The sequence below is a fragment of the Mus caroli genome, unplaced genomic scaffold (genome assembly GCF_978045245.1).
Source record: "Mus caroli unplaced genomic scaffold, Mus_caroli_1 scaffold_2, whole genome shotgun sequence".
NCBI lineage: Eukaryota > Metazoa > Chordata > Mammalia > Rodentia > Muridae > Mus > Mus caroli.
Genome location: NW_028227257.1, coordinates 168,864,735 through 168,886,806, shown reverse-complemented (window position 1 = coordinate 168,886,806; position 22,072 = coordinate 168,864,735). Strand labels below are relative to the sequence as shown.

Sequence of the window (22,072 nt, the reverse complement as noted above, 5' to 3'; positions counted from 1 at the left end):
AGAAATGAAGAAAGAAATTAAAGACTTTTTATAATCTAATAAAAATGAAGACATATCATACCCAAACTTATGGGACACAATGAAAGCAGTCCTAAGAGAAAAACTCATAGTTCTGAGTGCTTCCAAAAAGAAAATGGAGAGAGTATGCACTAGCAGCTTGACAGCACACCTGAAGGCTCTAGAACAAACAGAAGCAAATACACTCAAGAGGAGTAGACGGCAGAAAATAATCAAACTCAGGGCTGAAATCAACCAAGTAGAAACAAAAAGAACTATTCAAAGAATCAACCAAATCAACAAGAAAATCAACAAGATAGATAGACACTTAGCCAGACTAACCAGAGGGCACAGAGAGAGTATCCAAATTAATAAAATCAGAAATGAAATGGGAAACATGGAAATTCAAAAAATTATCAAATTCTACTACAAAAGGCTATACCAACAAAACTGCAAAATCTGGTGAAGTGGACAATTTTCTAGACAGATACCAGGTACCAAAGGTAAATCAGGATCAGATTAATGACTTAAGCAGTACCATGTCCCCTAAAGAAATAGAAGCAGTCATTAATAGTCTCCCAACCAAAAAAAAAAGCCTAGGTTTAATGGAGAATTCTATCTTCAAAGAAGACATAATACCAATACTCTTCAAACTATTCCACAAAATAAAAACAGAAGGAGCACTACTCAATTCTTTCTATGAAGCCACAATTATGCTTATACCTAAACCACACAAAGACCAAACAAAAAAAGAGAACTTCAGACCAATTTCCCTTATGAACATTGATGCAAAAATACTCAATAAAATTTTTGCCAACTGAATCGAAGAACACATCAAAGCAATCATTCACCATGATCAAGTAGGCTTTATCCCAGGGATGCAGGGATTTCAATACATGGAAGTCTATCAACATAATCTACTACATAAACAAACTCAAAATAAAAAAAAATCTCATCATATCATTAGATGCTGAAAAAGCATTTGGAAAAATTCAGCATCCCTTCATATTAACAGTCTTGGAAAGATCAGGAATTCAAGGCCCATACCTAAACATAATAAAAGCAATATACAGCAAACCAGTAGCCAACATCAAACAAAATGGAGAGAAACTTGAAACAATCCTATTAATATCAGGGACTAGACAAGGTTGCCCACTCTCTCTGTATCTATTCAATATATTAGTACTAGTACTTAAAGTCCTAGACAGAGCAATTAGACAGCAAAAGGATACAAACTGGGAAGGAAGAAGTCAAAATATCGCTATTTTCAGATCATATGATAGTATACTTAAGTGACCCCCAAAATTTCACAAGATAACTCCTAAAGCTAATAAACAACTTCTGCAAAGTGGCTGAACATAAAATTAACTCAAACAATTCAGTAGCCTCCTCTATTCAAGGGATAAACAGGCTGAGAAAGAAATTAGGGAAGCAACACCCTTCACAATAGTCCCAAATAATATAAAATACCTTGTTATGACTCTAACCAAGCAAGTGAAAGATATGTATGGCAAGAACTTCAAGTCTCTGAAGAAAGAAATCGAAGAAGATCTTAGAAGTAAAGATTTCCCATGCTCATGGATTGGCAGGATTAATATAGTAAAAATGGCTAACTTGCTGAAAGCAATCTATAGATGCACTGCAATCCCCATCAAAATTCCAACTCAATTCTTTATAGAGTTAGAAAGAACAATTTTGCAAATTCATTTAGAATAACAAAAAACCCAGGACAGCTAAAACTATTCTCAACAATAAAAGAACTGGGGAAATCACCATCCCTGACCTCAAGCTGTATTACAGAGCAAAGGAACTAAAACCATCCAGTTGGGGGTGGGGGAAGCATTTTTAACAAATGGTGGTGGTTCAACTAGAGGTCAGTATGTAGAAAAATGTAAATCAGTCCATTTTTACGTCCTTGTACAAAGCTCAAGTCCAAGTGGATCAAGGAATTCCACATAAAGAACCAGATACATTGAAACTTATAGAGGAGACAGTGGGGAAGAGCCGCGAACACATGGGTACAGGGGAAATTTTCCTGAACAGAACACCAATGGCTTATGTTCTAAAATCAAAAATTAACAAATGGGCCCTCATAAGATTGCAAAACTTCTGTAAGACAAAGGACACTGTCAATAGCACAAAACGGCAACTAACAGATTGGTAAAAGATCTTTACCAATCCTACATAAGATAGAGAGCTAATATCCAATATATACAAAGTACTCAAGAAAATAGACTCCAGAGAATCAAATAACCCTATTAAAAATGGGGTACAGAGCTAAACAAAGAATTTTCAACTGAGGAATATCAAATGGCCGAGAAGCACCTAAAGAAAATTTCAACATCCTTAGTTTTAATTTTTAATTTCAACATTGTTGATGTCATTGCAAGCTCCCACAACCACTCTGGAAATCAGTATGTCAGTTCCTCTGAAAACTGGACACAGCATTACCTGAGGACCCAGCTATACCACTCTGGGCATATACCCAGAAGATTCACATGCTCCACTATGTTCATAGCAGCCCTATTTATAATAGCCAGAAGCTGGAAAGAACCCAGATGTCCCTCAGCAGAGGAATGGATATACAAAATGTGGTACATTCATGAAATTCTTAGGCAATGAATGGAACTAAAAAATATCCTGAGTGAGGTAACTCAATCACAAAAACATATGTGGTGTGCTGTTGTGGATAGCCCTGGGGCTAATTATAGTTCATGTTAATTCTGTTCTCCTGTGAGTGGCTGTGAATAAGGAATGAGTCAGCACTTAGGTGATTTCCTGTAAGCCTGCTTCCCACCTTAATTTGTAAAATAAAGGAGAGCTGATGATTGGGCAGATAAAAGGGAAGGTGGAGCAGAAGGTGGGGGAGAGAAGAAGGAGAAAATGGAAGAGGGAGAGGATACAGAGGAGGAGGAGGAGGAAGAAGAAAAAAAGTGGAGCAGAAGTACATGGCCTGGAGAAACCGAAAGTTCTAAGGGGTCTCATAGAGGTGGAAGATGGCAGTGTAGTGGTAGATCTGCCCAATCTAGGCACACAGCATGTAATCATATTAACTGTGTTGTGTTTTCATTGCCAGGGCATATTTGGGAGGAGATTTACTGCAACTGTATGCCCTCACTGATAAGTGGATATTAGCCCAAATCAGCTCAGAATACCCAAGATGCAATTCAAGGACCACATGAAGCTCAAGAAGAAGGAAGGCCAAAGTGTGGGTGCTTTGGTCCTTCTTAGAAAGGGGAATAAAATACTCTCATGAGTATATATGAAGACAAGGTGTAGAACAGAGACTGAAGGAAAGGCCATCCAGAGCTGTCCCACCTGGGGATTCATCCCATATACAGTCACCAAAAACCAACACTATTGTGGATTTTAAGAAATGCTTGCTGAAAGGAGCCTGATGTACCTGTCTCCTAAGAGGCCTTGCCAGAGCCTTACAAATACAGAGGCAGATGTTCACAGCCAACCATTGGACTGAGTGTGGAGTCCCCACTGGAGGGGTTAGAGGAAGGACTGAAGGAGCTGAAGGGGTTTGCAACCCCATAGGAAGAAGAATAATATCATCAACCAACCAGACCCGCCCCCCCCCCCATAGCTCCTAGGGACTAAGCCACCAACCAAGGAGTACATATGCCTTTAGTTGCATAAGTAGCAGAGGATGGCCTTGTCATGCATCAACGGGAGGGGAGCTCCTTGGTCCTGTGAAGGCTCAATAGATGTCCCAGTGTATGGGAATCAGCAGTGGTGGCACTACCTAGCAGAGAGAGCTAGATCTCAGCTCTGGCACTAGTCAGCAGCAGGGACCAGGAGGAACACCAGGAGACATTCCCCAATGTGCCTCTCTCAGGGAAGCAAAGATCACCAAAAATTCAACACCCACAGGCTTTGCACAGTTAGCTCTGTAAGCCAGCCAAGCTCAGCCTCTGTATCGTCCACAGGAAGTGCCTTAGCATGTGTCTGTCTGTCTGTCTCAGCTGACATCACTCGGCCAATCAGTCTGAGTCCTTGGAAGTAGCAAGTCCAAGAAACTGCAGCACAGCACCAGAAGTTTTTTGGCACATTACACTCTATGGAGTCCCGACAACTACAGCTCACCTGTGCAATGCAATTACAGACCAGTTCATGTGTGTTGTTAGCAAAGAATCCTTTCACGTGCTTGCAGAACATCCTTTCATCTGTGTCTGCTTCAGCTAAACATTCCTTCATGTGCTTGCCCCAGCAAAACACATCCAACCGACTCTCCAGAGAACCCTTACGTTTCCACTTCAGGCAAGACTGGGACGGCTGGGCTAAAGGCATTTGTGTTTTAGCTGGACCTGTAAGCATCTGCTATTGTGCTCAACCAAAGTGTTAATCATTACCAGGAGGTTGTTTTCTCAATTGTAATAATTTTAAAAAATGATTTTTCATCATTAAATAATTTCATTTAGTTTTCTCCATATTTTACCAATTTGTTTCTTTTTTTTCTTTTTATTAGATATTTTCTTTATTTACATTTCAAATGTTATCCACTTTCCTAGTTTTTCCTCTGAAAGTCCCTATTCCCTTCCCCCTCCAACCTACCCACTCCCACTTCCTGGCCCTGACATTCCCCTATACTGGGACATAGAACCTTCACAGGACTAAGGACCTCTCCTCCCATTGATGACTGACTAGGCTATCCTCTGCTACATATACAGCCAGAGCCATGAGTCCCACCATGTGTTTTCTGTGATTGTTGGCTTAGTCCTAGGTAGCTCTGGGGATACTGGTTAGTTCATATTGTTGTTATGGGGCTGCAAACCCCTTCAGATCCTTGGGTTCTTTCTCTAGCTCCTTCATTGGGGACCCTGTGCTCTGTCCAATGGATGGCTGTGAGCATCCACTTCTGTATTTGTCAGGCACTGGCAGAGCCTCTCAGGAGACAGCTATATCAGGCTCCTCTCAGCAAGACAAAGTGGGAAGCAGAGACTGAAGGAATGACCATCCAGAGACTGCCCCACCTGGGGATCCATCCCATGAACAACCACCAAACCTAGACACTATTGTGGATGCCAACAAGAGCTTGCTGACCAATTTGTTTCTTAAAAACCCCTCAGTTTTTTCCCCTAAATGTCAGAGAAGCATATGTTATCATTAAGTTTCTCAGTATCAAGAAGTAAACTAACTCTCTCTCTCTCTCGCTCTCTCTCTCTCTCTCTCTCTCTCTCTCTCAGATAAACCTATTTAAACTCAGTGGTTCACAAAACAAAACTGAAAACAAAATAAAAAACATAGGTGTGGGAGGGGGCCTCTTTTGGGAGTTGACTATATATATATATATATATATATATATATATATACACACATATATATATGTATATACACACACACACACATATATATATATATCACTTGTATGAAATAGAAATCTAATAATATGTATGAAATTATCAAAGAATAATAGAAAAGAAATCAGCTCATGTAAACTTAGAAACAAAACCAGGCTTCATTTCTGTGTGTAAGGGCCTATTGTATGAGTTCCATACACTAAATACTTTTTCTTTTCAAGGTCAGAGCCTACAAGTTCCCGATATCTTCCTTGGTCAATGAGGAGGACGAGGTGTTAACTGTGGTTGACCAGAAAGGCCATAGGGATCTGAAGAAGCCCTGCAACTCAGGACAAGAGAGAGTTGCTATGGGAGAACTTGAGTGTGATATTAATCTAGTGGTTCACAGAGGTCAGAAATCTAGATATTGATGCATAGATCCAAATTCTCACATGCTTAGTTAAGGCTTTACTGATGTGAACAGACACCGTGACCAAGGCGAGTTTTATAAAGGACAACATTTAATTGGGGCTAGCTTACAGGCTCAGAAGTTCAGTCTATTATCACCAGCTGGAACATGGCAGCATCCAGGCAGGCATAGTGCAGGAGGAGCTGAGAGTGCTACATCTTCATCTGAAGGCTACTAGCAGAATATTGACTTCCAGGCAGCTAGGACGAGAGTCTTAAAGCCTACCACCCCCAGTGATACACCTACTCCAACAAGGCCATACCTACTCTAACAGGGCCACACCTTCTAATAGTGCCACTCCTTAGGCTGAACATATACAAACCATCACACATGTGGAGTTTAAATATATATCAACTTACTTCTGAATCACGACACATAAACTTTTTGTCTTTTTGTATATGAAATATTAGGTATTGAACTCAAGGCCTTGTGCATGCTAAATAAGTACTCTACCATTGCACTAGAACACGTAGACACAGAAGCCATCTTTTTTCCCCAATTTTTTATTAGATGTTTTCTTCATTTACATTTCAAATGCTATCCCAAAAGTCCCCTATACTCTCCCCCTGCCCTGCTCCCCTACCCACCCACTCCCAATTCTTGGCCCTGGTGTTCCCCTGTACTGGGGCATATAAAGTTTGTAAGACCAAGGGGCCTCTCTTCCCATTGATGGCTGACTAGGCCATCTTCTGCTACATATGCAGCTAGAGACATGAGTTTGGTTGCGTTTAGTCATGCATATTCTTCATTTTGGGATGTTTTGGGATGTTATTGACATGGAGATGCTGAATGTGTGTAGAAGTGATTAACCCTTGAAAACACTATTGATGAAATGCTCATATTTACAGTGGAAGCACATAGGAGGAGGACAAAGATACCCAAACAAATAAGCAGACGTAACTTCTTTAAACCCCTTAAAGTAGTGAGACAAGGTGAGAAATCTTAGGTTAACAAACTATCCCAGGTTAATGTGATTCTGAAAGATGGAGGTGATCAAGCTACATATGAAAAGTTCATGCCCAAGACAGCTACAAGATGAGCAAGAAGAGGCAAGTGCCTGGTAAAACCGAATGTCGTAAAATGTTTGGTGAAGAATCTAGCATAAGGTAGGTGCCTATTGGTGCAATGCTAATTTCAGAGAGGTCAAGGCATTTGCAGAAAGTATTTAAAGCTGAAACACTCTGTCTGTACTGCTCAGGTAATGTCTGTGACAATTTACGGTGATGCCTAGTGGATCAAAGTGTGAATGGTGAAGGAGTGAAATTAGGAAGTCAGCTGTTATGGAATTTGCTGTGACATTTGAGGATGTCATAAATGAAGAACTATAGCTTTCAAGTGACTTTCCATATGAACACAGTGGCTTCTTTTGACTTGAAAAAGTCAAACAATGTTATTAGATTCTAACATATGTCCTTCGTATCCAATGTGTTTTTTTGACTGATCCATATTCTTGCTTGTATTAATTTATTTTTTAAAGAATAGAACTTTAATCTTTATTTACAGGACATGACAGTGTATGAAATTTCACATAGAAATAAATTCAGAGGACAGCTTCATAGAATATGTATAGTTTATAACTGGTCAAGTATAGTTTCTTTTGTAAAAAGTGCTACAATAACAAACCACATTTAAAAAGAGTTCTTAGTAGAGAAACAGTAAGACAAATCTATGAGAATACAGAATAGCACAGCACACAGCTAACAACTTTGTGCCTTGGCTGGACATTAGAAGTTAAAGGTCCCGGGAGCACCATCCTGAACTTGGAAGGCAAAGCCTTCAGAGGTAGTTTCTGGCACCATGTTTTGATCTTCCTCTTCCTCCACTGAGAAGTACTTCTCAATTAAGTTCAATGAGGCCCTGTATACAGACTCGTTTTCATGGCTCTGTAATGCTTCAATTTTATCCAAGCCTCCACACTCTTCAATCATTATACTGAGCTTTTCTGTCTCACCTAGTTTCTCTGCAGCCTGAAAGATATTTGAAATGGCATCAAGAATAACCTGAATAATCTTGGTATCTTTTGCATTCAAGAGGTTCATCAAAGGTTCTATTATCCCACAATGAAGGAGATACACAATCTGCTCAACAGTTCTACCACTGGTATAGATGGTTATAGCCCACACGGCCTCCATCTGTGTCTTAAAGTCTGCCTAGGCCGTGATTCACAACTTGCTGTATCTGGTCCTGGCGTCCAGCTGTAATGTTCGACATTGTCCACGTGGCCTCCTTCTGAATATTAGTTTTTGGGTTTGTTAGCAGGCTGGGAAAGACTGCACGTGCTCCTGCATCTATCACTTTCTGAGTCTGTTCATCTGTTCCAGTGACAATATTCCCTATGGCTCTTAGTGCGGGAGTCACAGTGGGCAGTTCAGTAGCTCCTAGAAGCTTCACAAGTTGGGGAACAGCTCCTTTCTTCACAACCATCTCAATGAGCTCATTTGGCCCATCAGTCAGGTAGGAAATGGCCCAGCAGGAATCTGCTAATACTTCTGGATCACTGTGGTGCAGGAGTGGAACTAAAGTAGGAAGAATCTGCTCAACAGCGTCTAAGGGAGGTGCAGGGTTCTTGTTTCGACAAAGGTTTGAAAGTGTCCAGGTAAGATTACATAAGTAACCACAGGACAAGGATGACAGATCAGGAACTGCAAGAAGTGCCAACAGTGGGTCAATTGCACCGTGTTTGATAACTAAGTCTCGGAAAGCTGAACCATCACCAGCAATGTTTCCAAGAGTCCATACAGCTTGCTTGCTGATGTGAGCATGGGGAGATGCCAAGAGAGAAATAAATGCTGGGATAGCACCTCCATCCACCACAGCTTTGGTCTGTTCAGATGTTCCAGAAGCAATGTTGGTGAGTGCCCAAGCAGACTCAAATCAGTTTTGCCCAAGAAGGACGTAAATTTTGGGATCAAACCAGTCCAGATGATGTTGTCTATAGGAGGCTGTTTCTCTCTAGAAAGCAATTTCTGAGCAGCTTGAGTAGCTTGGAGCTGGCTTTCCAAATTGTTACTGTTTATGCCTTTAACAATGTCCTCAACAGACCAATTTATAGTACCTTGGTTGTTCCGGTTTTCCTGTAGCAGAGAAGTAGCATCATCAGGAAAGGAGCTGACCTTTCTCCTTTTCAGCATCTGCTCATCTTTTTTTTAGCTTTCCTGAGTTCCACATTAACTTCTATTCGGCGGCGACACATTTCTGTACTGTCCTTCGCCTTGTTCTTGAATCTGTTAAGTCGGGCAGCTGGTAAGTTAGCATTCTTGTTCGTGGACATGGTTGCAGGAACAAGGAGGAAAGCTGTACAGCTGGCTCAGACTTCCACGAAAGGCGGTGTGGGATACTCAAGCTGCGGGTCGGCGGCTGTGGAAAAGTCTGCTACCCTTCAGCCCTCAGACTTTGTGTCTCGTGCTGCCAGCCTGCGCGATTTAAATTTCGCTTTTATTAATTTTTAATACAACACACAAAACACTGTGTTTGATTATAACATTTTTTGTTTTTATTTTTATTGTATATTTTATTTATTTATATTTCATTTATTTTCATTTATTTACATTTCCCAGTTTCCCCTCCTCAAATGCCTTTATCCAATTCCTCTCCTCCCTGTTTCTATGAGGGTGTTCCATGCCCACTTACCCACTCCTGCCTCACCGCCCTAGCATCCCCCTACGCTGGAGCATCGAGCCTCCACAGAACCAATGGTCTCCCCTCCCGTAGATGCAACATTTTAGTTCATGTGTATCATTATGCTTTGTCCTTCTTGTCTGTTTCCCCAACTCTCTTTCATACTCCCTGCCTCCCCCTGGCTGGTTTCTTCCTTCGCCCAAATACTTTCCCCTTCTGCTTTCATACCAAATTGATTCTATGACTCTCTTTCTGCCTGTCACTTCAGATCCCCTTTCTAGTCTCATGATCCTCCCCCCCCCCCACCCCGACACACACATAAACTTATGGTGCACATTCTACATAGGAAAGAAAGGTAAATTTTTGTCTGAGTCTGGGTGATTTCACTTAACATAATGATTTACTGTTGTATCTATTTTTACACACATGTCATGATATCATTTTTCCTTATAGTTAATAAAACTCCACATGTATGTGTACCATATTTTCTTTATTCATTCATCTGTTGGTGAACATCTAGGTTGGTTCTGTTTCCTGGCTGTTGTGAACAGTGCAGCATCCTCAAGGGCATGAAGATAAATCTCTGCTAATGTGAACTTCCAGACATTTGCCCTGGACCACAGGGTTGTTACGGTTTTTAGGTTTTTTGAGAAAACTCTATTCTGGTTTCCATAGTGGTTATACATATTTTCATCCCACCAGCATTGGGTAAGAGATCTCCTTTCTTGCTCTTTCTCTGTTTCCTCCTCCTTATTTGTTGATACATGTTTCCTTGATGCTAGCCATTCTGACTGGATTGAGATGGAATCCAAAAGTGGGTTTATGTACAAGGATACAGGGATATTTTTCAAACATGTGTTGGTCACTTGCATTTCTTTTTGCAGGATTATTTATTCAGTTAATTGGTCCACTTCCTTATTTGGTGTTTTTTTGTTGTTGTTATTGTTGTTGTTGTTTTCAGTTCTTCATAGACTCTACATGTTAGTTCCTTGTCTGATGTGTAGATGGCAAGGTGTTTTTCTCAAGTGGTGGCAGTGGTGGGGATTGGAGGGGGGAATCTCTTCTCTTTAGTGATTACTTCCTTTACCATGTAGAAATGTACAATTCACGTAATCCTACTGATCAGTTCTTGGGAGTATTTCCTGTGTTATAGAGTCCTTTTCAGAAAGTCTTTGCCTGTGCTTATGTCTTGAAGTGATTTACCCGCTTTTCCCGAGCAGTTTCAGATCTCAGAGTTATAGTATTTGATTCACTCTGAATTCATTTTTATTCAGGGTGAGAAATACAGATAAAGTGTCATTCGGCACAAGGAAGTGCAGTTTGTTAAAGTGGCTGTCTTTTCCCAACAGTATGTTCGGGCTTACTTCCTGTTTTATTCTGTGGCTTTAAATGTCTATCTCATGCTTGCTACTTTGTTCCATGCTACTTTGTTCCATGCTGTTTCTGTTACTATGCTTTTGTAATATAATTTTAAAACAGATGTTGTACCTTACACATTGCTCTTTCTGGTAAAGACTGATTTGGCTATTTGAGGTTTTTTAATGCTTTATTGTAGAATTTAGAATTTATTTTATTTAGTTCTGTGAAAAAGTCATTGGAATTTTAATAGAAATTGTGTTGAATTTGTACGTTGCTTTTGGAAATATGGCCATTTTAACAATATTAATTGTGCCAATTAATAATTAAGCATGAGTGACTTTCCATTTTCTAGTGTCTTGTTTGGCATCTTAAAGTTTTTATTGTTGGGATATTTCACTTTCATAATTCAGGCTATTTCTAGATACTTTATTATTTTTGAAGCTATTGTGAATGGGATTTTTTTAAATTGGGATTTTTAGAAAACTGGTTGTTTCTTTGGTGAGTTTGCTATTAGTATGTAGAAGAGCAACTGATTTTTTTTTTCCAGAGCTGAGGACTGAACCCAGGGCCTTCTGCTTGCTAGGCAAGTGCTCTACCACTGAGCTAAATCCCCAACCCCTGAGCAACTGATTTTTATATTTTGATTTTGTGCCCTGATATCTTTATCAAAGTACTTATCATTTTGAAATTTTTCTTGAGGAGTTTTAGGCTCTAATAAATATATAATATAGCATTATGTGACAGGCAAACAGGAATTAATTTTATTTCTTCCTTTTCTATTTGCATTTATTTTTCTTGTTTTGTTGCTATAGCTAAAATTATGTTGAAAAAGCAAGACCACCAACTATGGAGAATGCATGAGCTGGATCTAGGCCCCCTACACATTTGTAGGAAATGTGCAGCTTAGACTTCATGTGGTCCCCTAACATGTGGAGCAGGGGCTGTCTCTGTCTCTGTTCCCTGCCATTGGATCCCCTTCTCTCTACCTGGCTGGCCTCAGTGGGAGAGGATATGCCTAGTCCTGCTGGGACTAGATATCCTAGGACAGAGTGGTCCCCAAAGAGGGGATCCCCCTTTTCTAAGGAGAAAGGGAAGGGACTGTTAAAAAAGAGTAGAGAGAGTGGGTACCCCTGTCTCATTCCAGATTTTAGAGGAAATGTTCTCAGTTTTTCTCCATTTAATATAACACTAGTTACATAATTGTCATATATAGCCTTTATTATGTTGGAATATATTCCTTCTATTAATTTTTTTTAGGGCTTTTACCATGAAGGAATAGTGAGCGTATTCAAAGCCCCTATAAGATGTATTCACATGGGACATGACTTGTCTTTAAGTCTGTTCATCTTAGCCATTCTGTCTGGTGTAAGGTGGAATCTCAGGGTTGTTTTGAGTTGCATTTCCCTGATGATTAAGGATGTTGAACATTTTTTCAGGTGCTTCTCTGCCATTCGGTATTCCTCAGATGAGAATTCTTTGTTCAGTTCTGAGCCCCATTTTTTAATGGGGTTATTTGATTTTCTGGAGTCCACCTTCTTGAGTTCTTTATATATATTGGATATTAGTCCCCTATCTGATTTACGATAGGTAAAGATCCTTTCCCAATCTGTTGGTGGTCTTTTTGTCTTATTGAAGGTGTCTTTTGCCTTGTAGAAGCTTTGCAACTTTGTGAGGTCCCATTTATCGATTCTCGATCTTACAGCACAAGCCATTGCTGTTCTATTCAGGAATTTTTCCCCTGTACCCATATCTTCGAGGCTTTTCCCTACTTTCTCCTCTTTAAGTTTCAGTGTCTCTAGTTTTATGTGGAGTTCCTTAATCCACTTATATTTGACCTTAGTACAAGGAGATAGGAATGGATCAATTTGCATTCTTCTACATGATAACCGCCAGTTGTGCCAGCACCATTTGTTGAAAATGCTGTCTTTTTTCCACTGGATGGTTTTTGCTCCGTTGTCAAAGATCAAGTGACCATAGGTATGTGGGTTCATCTCAGGGTCTTCAATTCTGTTCCATTGGTCTACTTGTCTGTCGTTATACCAGTACCATGCAGTTTTTATCACAATTGCTCTGTAGTACAGCTTTAGGTCAGGCATGGTGATTCCACCAGAGGTTTTTTTATCCTTGAGAAGAGTTTTTGCTATCCTAGGTTTTTTGTTGTTCCAGATGAATTTGCAGATTGCCCTTTCTAATTCGTTGAAGAATTGAGTTGGAATTTTGATGGGGATTGCATTGAATCTGTAGATTGCTTTTGGCAAGATAGCCATTTTTACAATGTTGATCCTGCCAATCCATGAGCATGGGAGATATTTCCATCTTCTGAGATCTTCTTTAATTTCTTTCTTCAGAGACTTGAAGTTCTTGTCATACAGATCTTTCACTTCCTTAGTTAGAGTCACGCCAAGGTATTTCATATTGTTTGTGACTATTGAGAAAGGTTTTGTTTCCCTAATTTCTCAGCCTGTTTATACTTTGTGTACAGAAAGGCCATTGACTTGCTTGAGTTAATTTTATATTCAGCTACTTCATTGAAGCTGTTTATCAGGCTTAGTACTCACTGATAAGTGGATATTAGCCCAAAAACTTAGGATACCCAAGAAATAAGATACAATTTGTTAAACGCATGAAACTCAAGAAGAACGAAGACCAAAGTGTGGACACTGTGCCCCTTCTTAGAATTGGGAACAAAACACCCATGGAAAGAGTTACAGAGATAAAGTTTGGAGCTGTGATGAAAGGATGGACCATCTAAAGACTGCCATATCCAGGGATCCATCCCATAATCAGCTTCCAAACGCTGACACCATTGCATACACTAGCAAGATTTTGCTGAAAGGACCCAGATATAGCTGTCTCTTGTGAGACAGTGCCGGGGCCTAGCAAACACAGAAGTGGATGCTCATAGTCAGCTATGGATGGATCAGCCCCCAATGGAGGAGCTAGAGAAAGTACCCAAGGAGCTAAAGGGATCTGCAACCCTATAGGTGGAACAACATTATGAACTAACCAGTACCCCAGAGCTCTTGACTCTAGCTGCATATATATCAAAAGATGGCCTAGTCGGCCATCACTGGAAAGAGAGGCCCATTGGACTTGCAAACTTTATATGCCCCAGTACAGGGGAACGCCAGGGCCAAAAAGTGGGAGTGGGTGGGTAGGGGATTGGTGGGGGAGTGTATTGGGGACTTTTTGGATAGCGTTGGAAATGTAAATGAGGAAAATACCTAATAAAAAAATTAATTCTCAAAAAAAATAAGTCTGTTCATGTAGTGTCTTATAGCTATTGATTTGCACACAGGACAAGCTTGCATGCCTGGAAGGAAACCAACTTGTTCTTGCTGTGTGCTCAGCTCAGTGTGCTTTTGTATCAAGTTTGTTAGAATTTTATTGACAATTTTATGCCCACCAAGGAACCTGACCCAGTTTATTTTTGTGGGGTTGTGTTGCTCTGTAGTTTTGGTATCAAAGTGATTCTGGCTTCAAGGGATGAGTTTGGTATTTTTCTTCTGCCTACTATCTTTTTAGAGCTGTTTGTGGAACACTGATGTTAAAGAAGAGCTGACTCTACTTTAAAAGCTTAGTAGACTTTGGCAGTGAGTCCTTTCAATCCCAGTCTTGTCTTTGCTGGGAAACTTTATTACTTCTTCAATGCTATGGATTGTTATGGAAATGCTTAAGTTGTTTATACTCGATTTAATCTTGGCAGGCTGGATATGTCTAAGAATTTATCTATTTCTTATAGTTTTTCAGCCTTTCTGGTATATATTTCAAAATATTCTCTAATGATACTCTATATTTCATTGGGATATGGAGGAACCTCACTAATCTTATTACTTTGTGTTTCCTTTCTCTTTTCTTTAGTTTAGCTATGGATTTGTCAGTTTTGTTTAGGATTTCAAAGAATTAACTCATTGATTTTTCCCTATGTATTATGCTTATACTTTCTGTTTCATTAATTTATTCCCTAATTTTCATTGGTCCTTTCCATCTGTAAGTTTCGGGTATAGGTAGTTCTTATTATCCTAACTCCATGAAGTGCATTATTTGTTTGAGGTCTTTTTTTATATGTAAGCATTTGTAGTCATAAACTTTCATTTTAGAAATACTGTAGCTATATTCTTTTTGTTGTTGTTGCTTTTTTATCTATATCTCTATATCTATCTATCTATCATCTATCTATCAATTATCTATCTATCTATCCATCTATCTATCTATCTATCTATCTATCTATCTATCTATCTACCTACCTATCCATCTATCTATCTGTCACAGGGTTTCTCTGTGTAGCCCTGGTTTTTCTGGAGCTCAATCTATAAGCCAGGCTGACCTCAAACTCACAGAGACCCACCCACCTCTGTCTCTTGAGTGTTGGGATTAAAGGTATGTGCCACCACCCTCTGGCAATGCCGTTATATTCTTGAGTTTCTGGTAAGTTGTTTTAATTTTCATCTGACTCTAGGAACTAAAAAAAAAATCTCCTCCCTTATTCCTTCAGGGATTCATCTGTCATTCAAGACTGCATCATTCAGCGTTTGTGTAGTTGTACAATTATTGCAATTTTTCTTGTTATTCAATTTATTATACTGTGAACTGATAAGGTATAAGAAATTGTTATTATGTTGACTCTTTACCATTTGGCAAGACTTCACTTGTGCCTTAGAATGTTATCTGTCTTACAAAAGGCCCCATACTCAGCTAAGAAAATGCATACTTGGTATCTTGGTTGGAATAACCTGATACTGTTAAGTCCATTTGACCTATGCTATGGTTTTGTTCTGGAGTTTCTTTGTTAATTTTTTATTTGAATGGCCTGATGAAGTCATTCTTTATTATTGCATAAAGATCTATCTAACCATCCATGCCCATTGCTGTTTCATGAGACAGAGAGCCCCAATTATTTAGTGCATATATATTTATTATATATTTGTGGTGAATTGTGCCCTTTATTGCTAGGTAGTGACCTTATATGTTTCTTTCCCCCAATTTTGGTCTGAAACTAACATTATCAGATTTCAGAATAGCTAGGCCAGCTTGTTTGGGGCTTCAATTTGCTTAACAGTTTATCTTACATCCTTTGGCTCTTCAGACTGTGAGTGTATTTAGCAGTGAGGTATGTTTCTTGGAGACAAAAGGCTGGGGTTTCTTATTAGTGAACAGAGTCCACTTACATTTAAAGTCACCATTGGAAGATAATTACTAATTCCTGTAATTTTATTGGTGCTTTTTCTGGTTGGATTATTATTTATCATACCCCTCTTATTAGTATTAGAGGTTTACTGGTTGACTGTTGGCCATGATAGATTCCTTCCTAGCTCTTTCTTGATCACCTATTTCCTTCATGAATTTTATTCTTGGCAGTGTTCTCATCCTTGAGATGGTCTTCCTCTTCTATGTAGAAATTCCTTTAAGTGTCTTCTGAGATGTTTGCTTCGTGGTTATGAATTCTCTTAATTTGCTCTTGTCCAGAACCATCACTCTTTTCTTTGTTATTTCTAAAGATAACATTGCTGAATATAATGATCTTGCTGGCAGTTACTTATTAGGGCTGACACGTGTCATTATTATTCTTTTATTTTTTAAACATTTTATTCATGTTTTGTAAATTTCACATCATGCACCCCAATTCCACTTCTCTCTCCATTTCTTTGTATCCCCTTTGCAACCTCTTCCCACAAAGGAAAATAAAAAATAAGTACATAAACAAAACAAGACAAAATAGCATGTGGTAGAAGCTGTAATGTGTAGCAGAATATCTTTTGTCCATACTTCTTTGCTTGCAAATGTTCATTTTAGTGAGTAATTGATCTGGTTTGAGGCCTCTGGCTCCTGTTCCACCATCAGTACTGGGTCCTCACTGGAACTCCTGTCAGGCATCCTGTTGCTGTTCTTTATCATGGAGATCCTGCAGCTTTTATCTGCAGGATGTGATGCTTCAGGAGTTCCAGTGGTTCATTGATGGGGTAGATGTTGGGGTGGACCAACTCAAAGCTCTGGATCTGAGCCTGGTCACTAGCTCATTGGTTATCCAGATGGCTCTCCTGCACCCACACCATTAGGTCGAGCTCTCCAGCACTGCCCTTGGCTAGCTCACCCAGTGCCACAGCTGACAAATGTGGGGCCAGACCTCCTGCTTTCATACCCTCGGACAACTCACCCATGCCCACACCCATGCCACCTGGGTGAGCTCTACTGTGCTGCCCAGGCCATCATCCTTACTCTCCCTCTTATTAGTTTTGGATTTAAGGTTAAGGATGAGAGATTAGACATGTGTAGCTTTCTGAGTTGGCATTTCCCCCTTATACCTTCAAAAAATTTTTTTGTTTTTTCTTTTTTTAAAAAAATAATGTACTAATTTGTCCTCTGAAGTATAGTATGTCATGGATATGTTCTGCTCTCATCCCAATTTGGAACTGTAAATGTCTTTATGTTTGGATGATGCCCATTTCTGGAGATTTTGAAAAGTGCTTGTTGTAATTTCATTGAACAGACTTTTTATTCCTTTGTGTTTACCTCAGCTCTTCTTCCTGCCCATGGAATTTTAGGCATGGCCTCTTGATTGGATCTCAGAATTCTTGTGTTCTGTGGTTGTATTTGCTTATTTTTCCCCTAACATTGTTTGATTGTAGTATTTTACTGACTTCGTCCTCTAGCTCAATGGTTTATTGCTGATATTTTCCACTGTGAGTTCTCTTTGAATCATTTCCAACCTTTCTATTTTTCTAAAAAAGAGAAATCTGAATGATTCTGCTGGAGTTTTGTCCCCCATGCTTCTGAGTATGCTCTTCAGAGTTCTGATTTTCTCATCCATTCTGCCGGCTTTTTCTTCTTTGGCACTGACTTTCCTCTCTAGATCCAGGGTTGAATTAATCTACGTGGTTTAGTCTCTTTCAGGTTTTGCTTGTCTTTACTAGTAAATCTTTGAAGTCTTTATCAGGCACTTTACCTCATTCAGTGTCTTTGGGCTCAGTAGCTGAGGAATTATACATTTTTAGAGGAAGGATGCTGGTTTGCTTTTTTACATATCACAAATAAATGTAGAACACTACAGCGGGGACCCTTGAGGGAGTACACTCAACTCTATCTGTGGGTCATATGTAGATACATTCCATAAAACGTGGGTCAAAAGTATTTGAAAAGAATGTGTTGTTCTAACAACCTTTCCATCATTCCCTATGTAATATAACAACTATTTGCATCACCCGTGATTATTTTGAGTATTACAAGTATTCTAGAGATGACTTATAGCCTGGGTACACGTTATATGCACATATTGTGCTCCTTTATATATGGAAGCTGCACACCCATCTGTAGATCTCAGTACTGAGGAACCAGCTCTGCAAGGACTTCATGGGAGAAGTGTACTTCTCACCGAGTGGGAGGACTTTCTGCCCAGCTTTCAGAATTCAAAGGGCTTGCTCATGCCCTGAGGAAATGCCTCAGGGAAGGCTGCCTGTGAGTTGACTCAGGAACTCACTTGTGAACTGCTTCTTGGAACCTAACTTATTTGTAAGCAAAAGAACTTTTCAAAAGTATTCCTTCTCAACAACCTTAATGAAGGGTTTTGAACATTTTGGTAATTTTTTTCTTCTTTAAGCAACTTACGGCAGTGAGATACAAAGTAGCTCACATTTTGACGTAAGTGAGCCATTCTTTTCCATGTCATAATGATCTTCTATGCCAGAATCACTCTTCCTTTAACCTAATGATGCAGGTTGGCAGACAAGAGAGGTTAGAGCAAGGGTGGGTCACTCTCTGATGATTCTAGCAGGTGTGTGGGCAACATTAGCAGGATTCTTAAGCCCATTTAGTCTCCAGTCCACAGTGACTCCAATGCAGGAGCAGAGCAGGAACGGATATATGAAGACATCAAAGTTTCCAAGCCATCTAAAAGAGGTTCTTTAGGGAGCATAGGAGTTGCTCTGTGGGTAAAGTGCTTGCTGCACAAGTGTGAAGACCTGATTCTGAATCCCAAGAACTCATGTAAAGTTGTGTGTGGTAAATGACAGTAATTCCAGTGTTCTTACAGTGAGATGGGAAGTGGCTACAAGAGACTTTCCTGAAACTTGTGCCAGTTAGCCTGGTATATGTAGTGGTCAACAACAAATCTTTTGTCAAATAAGGTGAAAGATAAGGAACTACACCTAAATAGTCCTCTGGCTTTCATGAATATGTCATTCACGTATGTGTCTGCATTCACATACAGGAATATGTGTGTGCATATACACATGCACATGTGCACGCATGCACATGTATACACAGAGATACAAACACGCTCAGGACACTCTCTGTGTGACTCTTATTGTGAACTCTAATTGTGCCCAATAATTAATTGCTAAACAAAATTTAAAGTTTCCCCAAGCCCTCTCAATTTTACTTAATAGCTTCTTCCTGGTCAATATATCCAGGGCAAAAGCAGGTTAACAACATAAATAAACCACTAGATTTTCTCTACAAAAATACGCTATATTTTTTCCTTTCCTAATAAACTTAAAACATTAAGAAACACAGGCATTTGTAAGCCCAAGCAAGATGGCTGCAGGAGAGAAACAGCCACAAAGCTTAACTGTCTCCAGATGTAAGCCCTCGCTCCTTCTCCCTCCTCATTTTTTTTCTGGAATGAAACTCCAACGGAAGACTCTTTTCTCATGTGCACTTAAAAGTGAGAGACACAGATTTGCAACTTCAGTGGTAAACACTTGCCTGAGAGTGCTCTGTCTCCAGCTTCCGTGGATCTATGCTAAAGCCCAGGGGAATAAGAAAGTAGATTTCTTAACAGAGATAGGTCAAAGGTATAGACTTTTAAACCTTATGATTAGTGTAATTTAAAGTATCTCTTTAGTACTAACCTTAAAAGGACAATTTTTTTGTAATGACTCATTGGCTGCTCATATTAAGAATGAAAGGGAAAAAGACAAATATACAGCCTAGTTACATGACAGAATAAGATCATGGTATGCAAGGGCTTCATTCCAGTGTTAATAATCGGCTGACTTTTGAAACAGAAGCCAAACAGCACATATATTATTAAGTGTGAGACTCCTTACATCCTGTACAGTAACTCACATGAAGAAATGTTCAATAAACATATTTAAATGCACATACATATGTATGGCCTATACACAGATATGTGTGGAAGCTTTATTGTATTTAAATCGTGGCATGTATAAAAGGGGGGATTTTTATTTTCATTTTCTCTAAAGGAGCCCCCCCCCCAGCTTAGTGAGAGTTTTGTGTGATTATCTTAAAACTATGTGTATAAATGAGTAGGTGGGGCTAAGTAAAAATCTCTTTCATGCTTCTAGGTTATCCCAAACTCTTTCTGCCATTGAGTAGTTTTCCTAACACTCTCAGTGAGATGCCTGCCACTCTATATCAGTGGTTCTTAACCTTCCGAATGCTTTCTAATACAGCCCCTCATGTTGTTGTGATCCCAACCACAAAATTATTTTCTTGCTACTTCAGAACTATAAATTTTAGTGTTATGAATTGTGATGTAAATATCTGATATGTAGGACATCTGGTATGTGATCCCCCAAAAGGATTGTGACCCACAGAGAAACTAAGATTTTAAGTATGCCATGCTTCTTTTTATCTGCACTGGATATTTATCCTGCAGAGAGATGATATAAATAGTGGTTAAGAATGGGCTCAAATTCTTGATCAAGATGATATGTATATGTATACACACACACACACACACACACACACACACACACACACACACACACACACGTGAGTTTGGTGAGAGGTTGCCTGTTCCCGGGGTTTCGCATTTTTGGTATGAGGAAATTTACCCTGCCATGTTCAGAGGTATGTCAGAGGGAAAGAAGATCTAGCTATCTTATGCTTGTGCATTTTCAATATGTGCCCTCCCCATTGCTCATATGCTACTTCCAGAGCATGTCACACATAAAAACAACAGTCGAAGAGGGACAGTTGGCCTTTTGATGGGAGGAACAGTACAAGTCATCATTACAGAGAACAAGCAAGCAGTGCCATTAATGGTCTGAGGTTAACACGGCCATTCCTACTTCTAAATATATCCCTCCAACTCCTAAAGATAAGCATGAATTCATAAAGACAATATAGTGCAAACACATCAAAGTTGCCCACCTAGGCCTCCTGACAGCACTGCCATGCAGGAGAGTAGTTATAAATGTCACATTCGTATCGTTTCCCATTGTCCCTGGAGCAGTGCCTATAAAACCAAGTCCTTTAGATATATTTCCCTTTTTAATTGCCTTTTCCCAATAGAAAACTTAACTTTGTGAAATTCCTTACTGAAAGTCTCAGTTGCTGTGAGGAAAAGTGCCGTACTCACCAAACTATACTTTAGGATTTGTTTGTTTCCAGAACATTCCATTTCTCATTGCCTTATGGCAAGGAAGATCCTATTAGGAAGCTTTATGGTATGTTTAATTCACTTTGTGCAGTTCCACTGAGTTTTTTCTCCATTGTGTCGGCTTCTCCATTTCTCAGTTATACATGGTGAATTAGAAGTTGATTCTTTCAATTATTCATATAATATTCTAGTGTATGACATCCAAACATCATATTGCCTGAACTGTTTTTGAACAAGGATTGATATTAGTACAATCAGAAGAACCTCCTAGGTGGAGGGTTAAATTGGAATTCTATTTGTCAGGGTGAGTCCTTCTCTATTTTTAATGTGCAAAAGATAAAAATGTAATATTATAATAATCTCTCAGGCAATAGTATCGTTCATTAGACAGCAACACTTTGAGGACATGACAGCAGACTTATGTGAAGTCATCATTTTCCAAGATGAAATAAAAAAGTTTAGATATGTTTGAATTGATGAATTTAATTTATCATATCATTTAGGCTTTTAATAAGAAGAGTTTTGTCAACAGGAATATTGATATGGTTCTTAGATCCCCAAATCCTTGTGGTGTTGGTGGTCAGTTCTAACTCTAATCAACGACTGAGAACACGAGAATCTCTCTTACCAGATATTTTGAAAATCAAAGCACCATCTGCTAAGCCTTTTAGGTATCAAAGGTATTGAAAATGTTTAATGATGTGTGTGAATCTAAGTAGAAGGATTTAGCTTTATAATTTATACCTAGTGGACCTCATTCACTGTGGCCATTATGCTGCTCTCTTAGTAGGGTTTTACTTGGAGATTCTATTGCTGTGATAAAATATCATGACCATAAACAACTTCAGAAGGAAAGACTTTCTTTCAGTTACTACTCTCAGGTCACAGTCTTGGGCCCACACTTTCATCATTGCACTTGATGATGGAAGTCAGGGCAGGAACTCACACAGGGTAGAAACCTGGAGACAGGAGCTGACAAACAGGCTGTGGAGGATGCTGCTG

The 22,072-nt window shown here is 39.4% G+C and overlaps 1 pseudogene; it reads right to left on the bottom strand.

The window, feature by feature from the left end:
• Positions 1-7,409: 7,409 nt before the first annotated feature.
• Positions 7,410-9,108, bottom strand: LOC110290143 (importin subunit alpha-1 pseudogene; annotated as a pseudogene).
• Between the last annotated feature and the right edge of the window lie 12,964 nt (positions 9,109-22,072).